The 9519-nt window shown below is 41.2% G+C and overlaps 1 long non-coding RNA gene across 1 annotated transcript; it reads right to left on the reverse strand.

The window, feature by feature from the left end:
* Positions 1-1134: 1134 nt before the first annotated feature.
* LOC129160798 (uncharacterized) lies at positions 1135-4843 on the reverse strand. Its single transcript, XR_008561286.2, has 4 exons — positions 3764-4843; positions 3082-3186; positions 1461-2083; positions 1135-1369 (listed from the first exon to the last, which is right to left on the reverse strand). It is a non-coding gene; the product is annotated as an uncharacterized lncRNA (long non-coding RNA).
* Between the last annotated feature and the right edge of the window lie 4676 nt (positions 4844-9519).

Genomic DNA, 9519 nt, shown 5'->3' on the forward strand with positions numbered 1-9519 from the left:
TTTCTTACAGATCTATATTTGTGTACAACAAAAACCAAACTTAAATAATTTGTCATTCTTTATTGAAAAACAAAATACAGGTATACAGAAAGTGTGGGAAAAATGATAATGTGAAAGTATTGCACTATAAATGTAATCCTATTAATCTTTAAAAAGAAAAACTCTAAAAATATCCTGTACAGCTACATGACAGAAGAATGGTGGTCTGTCTGTCAGAATGTGCTGAACAGATTTGCTCTTTGAAGAGGAGTGTCATGTTTGGAGGAAGGTACTTAACCCAAGACATGCAGAATACAACACTGACCAAAAACTGATGGAAAAAATGATTTATTTGTAAGGAGGAACTTAAGGTGCACAGATAAGTTTGTGGTTGGAACTGCAACAACAGCTCAGCGTCTGGAGGAGGGAGAACACAGGTGAGCATAGGTTCTGGTTTCAAAATCCATTGTAGGCAGGCAGAGGTGTTCAGCAGACTTAAGCCCCCTTCAGACAGGCCATGAAAAACGGAAATGTTCCGGAATCTGTCCGTAAGACCTTTCTGTCTGAATAAAAACATCCGGATAACATGTTCCGGAATTTATCTGGACGAAGCCCCTAGTAACAGGTCCGGACTTGTTACGGACAAGGTGGCTGCTTCAGACTGGTGAGGTAAAGCTCTGGACAAGAGGGAGGGGGAGGAGGAGGGGACCGGGGGACGCTGTGCGCACCTAGATAGCCCGCTGCTGTAGCATGCGGCGAACCACGGCAGCTCGCCTACGGTACCGTCTAGACGCGCGACGGAGCGCTTCACACCGCTTCAGTGATTCCTTTAACCATTGAGCTTCATCATCCAGGTCTCTTATGCGTCTTCGTGTGCGCAGAATTATGCTTAAGCGCCTCGTGATTTTTATCTTGAGAGGCGCTATAGAAATGATATTTTCTTCTTCTTCTTAACATAAGTCCGATTCCCCCCCACCCCACCCCACCCCCCGCCGCCGTCAGACATCTGGAACTTTTCCCTGCTGTGTGAACGCAGCCGAAAGGACAAGTTCCGGTACAAAAGTGGTGTGTCTGAAAACACAGTTCCGGTTAAAAACCGGATTGAATTGTCCGCAAATGTTCCAGAATGTCTGTCTGAAAAGGGCTTTACTGTGGTGGGTGTATGTGTTGGCTGGAGGAGGGAGAGGTAGAGAGCCAGGGGAAGCGCAGGAGAGGGAGCAGAGGCGGAGAGAAGCGGGGCGTCCTGGTGGAAGGGGCACTGGGTGAGATGAGAGGTGGGTTATGGAGGGTGGTGATATGGTCCGTGTGCTGAATATCCAAATCCTGGTCCGTGTGCTGAATATCCGAATCCTGGAGTAGAGGTCAGTATCCAGTGAGGTCGACAGGAATCCTGAAGAATGGTAAATCCAATATAAGAGCAAAAACACTACGAAATAACAATCATAGGAACACTAGAGGTAACACGAGTGGCTGGTTACTACCAAAACTGAGGCAATCTTCCGGCGTCGAATTGTGTCCACTATCCACCTTAAATAGGAAAGCACCCCGCTGATTGCTGATCAGGAATAGCTGGGCCACTCCCTCTCCTGGCAAGAGACTCACAGATGGTTAAGAGAACAGGAGTACTCACCCCGGCTCATGACAAGGAGCCTTAATGTGTACAAGGTTCCCCTTGAGTAATATTGGTTTGGGTTATGTATCGCCACATCAGCATATAAATGCTGAACCAATCTGGAATAAAGACTGCTGATAGAGGATAAACAAGTAAATAAGAGAAAAATTAATACAACTAGGAAACCAACATAAAAAACAGCAACCAGCAGCTGCACCTGTGAAGAAACATTTCTAAGAGTCATCAAGAAAACGTGGGATGAACAACTATAAACATGTAAACCATGAACCACAAACATCATGAACAACAAACATCAACAAGCATGTGTTCGTGCGTGTGCTGGGATGTGAAGTGTTAGACTGGACCAGGTGCACTCTGGAACGGCCACAAGCACCAGAAATCCTTGCTACAGAGAACTCAGCTATGCCACATCCAGAACCGGCTGACACAGGTCATGGGCCACATGGCACAGGAATCACACAGCATTTCCACCTGAAACAGAATCATTAAAATTAGAATCAAATAAAACAGTTGTTCAGTATGACATCAAAAGAATTTTTAAAGAAGGCATTTGGACTTCTTTGGTTTTATGAATATAGGAGGGTTGATCTTAAGCCTGATTCATGCTTCTCCTGCGTCAGTGCGGAGACACGCAACTCCATTATCCGTCCTTGCGTAGGGCCCCAGCAGGCACGCAAGTACGCACGGAGTCGAGCCCACTTTTTTAAACATCTGTTTAACGAGACGGACAGCGCAAGCTTGTGATTGGTCAGGATGCCGTTGTCGTCTACAGCGCCGCCATTGCGCACTCAAAAACAAAGAGCCGAGGATAACTAGCGACAGACACGGAGAAACTTGAAGAACACCTCGCAAAAACCTCTAAAAACATGAACGTGTTTATTCCCCGTGACTGGAGGAGTGAAACAATGCACAGCAAGCGTTTTATTTGTAGACGGAAATGACAGGAATCCTGGGTTTAGAGGTGGCGAGCCCATGAAGAGGTGTAGGAGAATGAGACAAATTTGTCTGTTAAAAAGTCTGTTATGTACAAAAAACACAATATCATCACACTATTTTGGACCGATACATGACAGGATACCACAGAACAGATCTCCGCCCTCTGCTGTCCGGTCCGGGAATTGCTTTGTAACACTTCCCAGGAGACGGAGAAGTATGAGAGCTAAACGTCTCCGTCCGTGCGTGCGTGTCTCTCCCTGTTGGAGCTGACAGAGAAGCATGAATCAGGCTTTATTGTAGCTGTCAATTGTTGCTTGATAAGCAGAAACTGTCACCTTCAAAACACCTCCTCTGCACAGGTATTTCTTTGTAATTAGGAACAGGAATAAAGTTATAGAGGTCAGCAGGTAAAAGATCAGCTTAAATTAATTTCACCATTAGAACAAAGGATGTTGTGTAGGCGTGAGATCACCAAAGATGATAGAGTCTTTTAAATTTTACTTTCAGATAAGCTGATGACGTTCAAAACTTACCTTGTCATTCCTATTTACCTGTTCTTCCCTTCTTGGAACAGGTTTTTTGACCTTAAAGGACGAGAAGATTGTAGGTACGGCTGTGTCCTTCAGGCAAACTCTCCCCTAAAATAAAAAAAACATAATTACTTAATTAAAAAAACAGACATTCACATATACACACATCAGACAAGGTCAGCTTCTGAAGAACACACTGGTACACCAGAGCACTGTGTGTGTGAGTGAATGTGTTTGCATGTGTGTGTGTGTGTAAAAGGCATGTGTAGTGTTTGTTATTTACAAAGCATATGTTGTTGGATTTTATCCAGAATCGAGACTTTGAAAATATATAGTTTAATTACAGTTTGATTTATTTGACATCTGTATAATGTTTATTATTTTGTTTTTTTCCCCCTAAATGCCTAACGGTTTAGTTTAACATGAATATTTGTCATTCATCCAAATACATAAAGTTACACATTAAAGACTGTCCAAAAATTTATTTGTTTCTCTGAGTAATTAACCATAGAATTAGATGGAAATTAATAACATGATTGTTTCCCATCTAAACAGCCCTAGTCACACAATTCAAGGGTGGGGAAGATTTTCTTCTAGTTACACAGCAATGTAACATCGGTATATTATACAGCTAATGCTTCAATTTTTTAAATCTCAACCAAAATATGAAGTAATATGTTTGTACCCTGGAGTCCGTGGTGAAGTGATGACTCTCAAAGTGTTCACTGCACAAGTGGGAGAATGAATTGGGAGTCCAGCACTCTCTTCTTTGGTTGCTCACCCAAAGGTCAAGCCTCTCTGGATCACCTAGAGGAAAAATTCATACAAATAACTAATTAAGTATATGGCTTTAAAATACTTACCGGAAATTACTGACTCGTGCGTACTGCAATATAAGCCTCACCCCCCAAAAAAAGCCAGTTTATCTGATGGCATACAGACTTCTAACATCAAGCACTATCTACCAACTCACCGAGCTGCAGTATATCTGTGGTCAGGTCCGGCTTGGGTAGAAAATATGACACGTCTTTCAGGATGGACTTCATCTTTGGTAGCTGGCGAAGCTGGAAAAAGCAGGATCTAACCACCTGGCTAATGTGGGAGTCCATCCGCATCTCTGGGTCCAAAACCACCCCCAGGTTAGTGATGGTTGGCTTCACTAAGCTGCAAAAACAGGGTTGCAGGACAGGACTAACTGCAGTGGGAGAGGGAGGAACAAATATTCCAGTTATAAATATTAAATATATTAACAAATAAATATTTGTTAAAAGGAAGAAACTGATGATGACTTTAAGATTAGAGGAATGTTCTAGAACGGGTCTGGAACCAACGATAGCCCTTTGGATCAAATTTGGATTAAAAAAATAGCTCATGATTTTATTTACGGATGGAATAAAAATACAGGTTTTAAGCATCTTCTCAGTATCTTCATGTTGCACGACTTTCCACAGCAGAATGACACAAAAACTGCCAGAATTATGATTAGATAGATTTACGTTTTAATCTCAGAATCCCAACTTTTCCCAGAATCCTCACATTATTCTATGAATTCAGAGAAAATATACATTTTTCAGAGGTCTCGCTCCCCTGCTGTGGATATTTCTCAAAATTCAACCATTTTTTCTTTTCAAAAGCTTTAGTAAGAGTTTGGACTCTAAACAAGTTTTACTTTGCAGACTGCTTGTCTACACCTTCATCAGATCTGCTCATAATAAAACATTTGGGTTATCTTAGGTGTGTTCTTGCTGTGTCTTTCTAAATCCATACTTTCGTTCTTTTTTAAACACAGAAACAGTTTTGTTTACTTGTTTGTAGCTACAGTTTCGCCGACGGCTGCCGGCTTCTTCAGGCTGACGCTGATGGTGGCGCGTCACTTCCTTCTCCATTTATCTGCGGGCAGCAGAGGACGTTGTCGCCCTCTACTGCCCGCTCTCCCCTCTCCGACGATGCAGTCCCATGCGTGGTCCAGCGTGTAAACTCCGTCGTCCCTGTTCATGGTCCCACATCCACGTCTCCTTATCTCGATTGCTTCCTTGATCCATCTTTTGTATTTTTGTTGTTCGGTGGTTATGATTTGTGTGCTGTCCCAGTCCATTATATGGTTTTCTCTTAAGCAATGATCTGTTACGGCTGACTTTTTTATTGTACTTTCTGCTTCTTCTTTTGCTGCTCTTGTGTGAGGCAAATCGTAAACACACAAGAGCAGCAAAAGAAGAAGCAGAAAGTACAATAAAAAAGTCAGCCGTAACAGATCATTGCTTAAGAGAAAACCATATAATGGACTGGGACAGCACACGAATCATAACCACCGAACAACAAAAATACAAAAGATGGATCAAGGAAGCAATCGAGATAAGGAGACGTGGATGTGGGACCATGAACAGGGACGACGGAGTTTACACGCTGGACCACGCATGGGACTGCATCGTCGGAGAGGGGAGAGCGGGCAGTAGAGGGCGACAACGTCCTCTGCTGCCCGCAGATAAACGGAGAAGGAAGTGACGCGCCACCATCAGCGTCAGCCTGAAGAAGCCGGCAGCCATCGGCGAAACTGTAGCTACAAACAGGTAAACAATACTGTTTCTGTGTTTAAAAAAGAACGAAAGTATGGATTTGGGTTATATTTAATGTCTAGAGAAGATGCTCTTCCTGGGAATTAAGTTATCAAAAACAGATAAAAGTTTTTTTTTACCATAATTTTAACTGCTATCAGCTGATAAAAATAATAAAAACATGACGAAACTTGCTGGTGTTCCTTCAGCAGGCCTGGTGGTAGCTACAACGACCCAGTGGCTGTGCTTGGTCAATGTTATCGAGCTCAGTCCGGCTCGGCCGTGAATGAACCGACATCCTGCTCTGCTTAAGAAGAAGTGTTATTTTCCGCTTCAGAAGAAGCGTCCGTGTTTTTACGCTTTCTCAGAGACATGTCACGTCGCTAAGTTGTTAGCGCCCTGCGCTAACACGTCAATAGTGCAGCGTAGCCTGCTGGAGATTTTAAGGGTTCAGATGAAAACAACTTTACCCTTTTACCCATCGAAATATGCCCTATTAATTATTTTACCATATTTTACATTTAAATTTCATGGTTAAACAGTACATGCTACATGTTAAACTGATAGTTAGCTAGCTACTTCGGTAAACTCAGCTAGTTTAAAGGCACGGCAGTGACATAAAATACAAATATAGATTTTAACTTACCAAAAAAAATGAAGTGGAGACTCCTTGAACGCACTATTAGTGCAATTAATACCACAACAAGTCATTTTGTCCCACAGTTGCACCAATAATATCCAAAACAGAATTCACAAGCACAGAGACTCAAAATCCCAACACAGTTTCCAGGAGGGACCGAGGCTGTACTGAGGCCTTTCCACGGAGCTAGCTATGTGGTCACGTGGGTCTGAGGCGGCGGTCACGTGGGTCGGCTGCTCATTAATTATACAGAATTTTAGGCTTTCAGTACACTTAAACAGAAGAGTGAGAAAAAAATTCACCCCCCTCAGAGTTGTCATGAGTATAAACTAGATAATTTAGACAAAAAACATGTTTTGGAACCAGGCTGTAAACATGTTTATTTCTGCTGTGAAATTGGCATTTTTAACATGGGAGTCAATGAGGATTTGCTCGCTTCTGGCACCAGCCCCCAGCGGATGAGGGTGGAACTGCAATTTTTCTTACTTCCGGGATGGGACCATTTTTAGAGCGGCATTGTGGGGGCTTGGTTTCCACCACAGAAATGCTGAGAAAAACAACAAGAACATTATGAAGTAACCCTGCGTTCCAATGGCTGTCCTTAATAACAGCTAAAAAACACATCAAATGATCAATCACAGCAGTTCAACGAATAAGTGTAAATGAAAACACGGTGGTGCAGTTGATGTGGAAAGCAAGCTAAAAAAATTTTGATTCATGCATTCAGGTTCAACTTACAAAACGACTTATTTAAATTGAGTTCCAACAAGATGCCGTATCAAAATACAATAAGCCGCCATTACAAACATGTAGAGACCTCAGTGACAATGAGAAAAACAAGTAGAAGTAACAATTCTGAAAAGAAAATGAAGGCTGCACATTTTACTGTGCCATGCATGATACATGCAGGCCGTAAAGGTTAGCGTGTCCTGGTCGGTAGGCCAGTGGTAGCATTCAACAGCTGCCACGCAGGAGACCTGGGGTTAAATACCAGCAGTTGAAGTGATGGTCAAGTGTAAATTGTTTTAGTGAGAATTCGACATTTTGTTCAATGCATCGAGCTAAAGATAACTACGCGCCCGCGCGGGCAGCGAATATAGTAAAGCTTAACTCTCTTAACAAATCTAATGCATTTAGTTCTTAGCACTACGGATGTAATACACCATTATGGCCACAGGCGTGATTGGGGGGGGGGGGGGGGGGGGGGGGGGGCTGTTTCCACTTCTTCTCTTACAGTAAATAAATGCTGGGGGTTATTTTGATTAGCAGATATCAACGCGATTGCAGCAGCGTCTGGAAAATTCCCAAAACAGTTGATTGTCGATCGACTCTCCTCACAACTTCACCATAAGTATGATGTTCTTTTCAAACAAACTTAAGGGGTGTTTTACAGCTAAATATAAGTTGATACAGAATAAATCTGTGTTTTAAACGTTACCTGTGTGTCCGACCGAGTTAGCAAACAGATGAATTACTCTATGCTAACTGATGTTAGCTACAATCTAGTGCTATAAACAAAGTCAGAAATGTTTAAAATGGTGTGTTATACTACAGATACAGAAATGTGTGTTTTCTGACTTTTTTATGCATTTAAAATCACAACCGAATTCATTTCAATAGACACTTAAATAATGAATGAAAAAAATAAACTGTTTGGTGTGGGTCCATCACAATATGCCTAACAATGTGTGTGTCAATAAATTAAGTTTTTAGATAGATAGATAGATAGATAGATAGATAGATAGATAGATAGATAGATAGATAGATAGGTAGATAGATAGATAGATAGATAGATGATAGATAGATAGATAGATAGATAGATAGATAGATAGATAGATAGATAGATAGATAGATAGATAGATAGATAGATAGATAGATAGATAGATAGATGATAGATAGATAGATAGATAGATAGATAGATAGATAGATAGATAGATGATAGATAGATTGATAGATAGATAGATAGATAGATAGAGAGAGAGAGAGAGAGAGAGAGAGAGAGAGAGAGAGAGAGAGAGAGAGAGAGATAGATAGATAGATAGATAGATAGATAGATAGATAGATGATAGATAGATAGATAGATAGATAGATAGATGGATAGATAGATAAACTTTATTGTCCACCTCGAATCGAGGCAGAAATTAGCCTTTGACATGGCTCACCTTACAATACTATCCATATCACATTCACACAAATACATTATTCAGTCATCCATCCATCCCTCTCTCTCTCTCTCTCTAACACACACACACACACACACACACACACACACACACACACACACACACACACACACACACACACACACACACACACACACACACACACACACACACACACACACACACACAATTTGCTGGCATAACCTTAAGAATTTGTTGATCTAAAGGTAAGCTGAAACGGTTTGAAGAATTGTATTATTAATACATTATTTACATGATGTGATGTCTTACAGGCTTGTCTATTAGGATGAAGAGAAAATTGATATTTTCAAGAAGGGTGGAGGTGAACTTCAGGAGAGGGCCTACTGGATATCTCAGGCAAAATCCCTCAGATGAAGCCAAGAAAATCAAGAACAACCCAGCTTGCTCCAACGTCCTCTCATCCTTCAGGTTAGTTGTCTGTGAGGCTTGGCCTTTCACAAATCATGGTGAAATATGAATACGCTAAATATTTTTTTCTGTTTTCTTTAAGAGATGGAAGCTGATGAAGAGCTGGAAACAATGATGCTTTCTTTGTCTCCATCCAAGCTCCTTCCTCGTGATGGTAACAACAAAAGCCTTCATAAGCATAAAATCACATTCAAAGTGTTTATTTACAAATAAACTTAGAGGCAATTGTTTACTCACATTGTATGTTTTTGTGCTTATGTTCCCCAAAACAGGCTCAAAGGAGAAAACTGAACAAAAGACACTGGCTGCCTGTCCACCAGCTATTGCATGCCACCCGGGTGAGCGTCACATGCACTCGGGCACCTGTTTTCAGACACTCGAAGCTTAAACCTTCTTCCACCTACATTGACTTTGTAGAACATATCTTTTTCAGTTTTCTTTGTTTAAGATTTGCATGTTTGCTGAAACACTGAGGGTGTGGTATGAAACTGAATTTCAGGGTAAAAGAGTAAACAAAAGAAATAATATTGAACTTTAAAAACTGCATCATTCATTTATTTCAAGACTGATTACCACATAATAAAATAAGATAAAAATGTAAATCAGTGATCATACCACAACCACATTTTACTTGATG

The sequence above is a fragment of the Nothobranchius furzeri genome, chromosome 4, assembly GCF_043380555.1.
Source record: "Nothobranchius furzeri strain GRZ-AD chromosome 4, NfurGRZ-RIMD1, whole genome shotgun sequence".
Taxonomy (NCBI): Eukaryota; Metazoa; Chordata; class Actinopteri; order Cyprinodontiformes; family Nothobranchiidae; genus Nothobranchius; species Nothobranchius furzeri.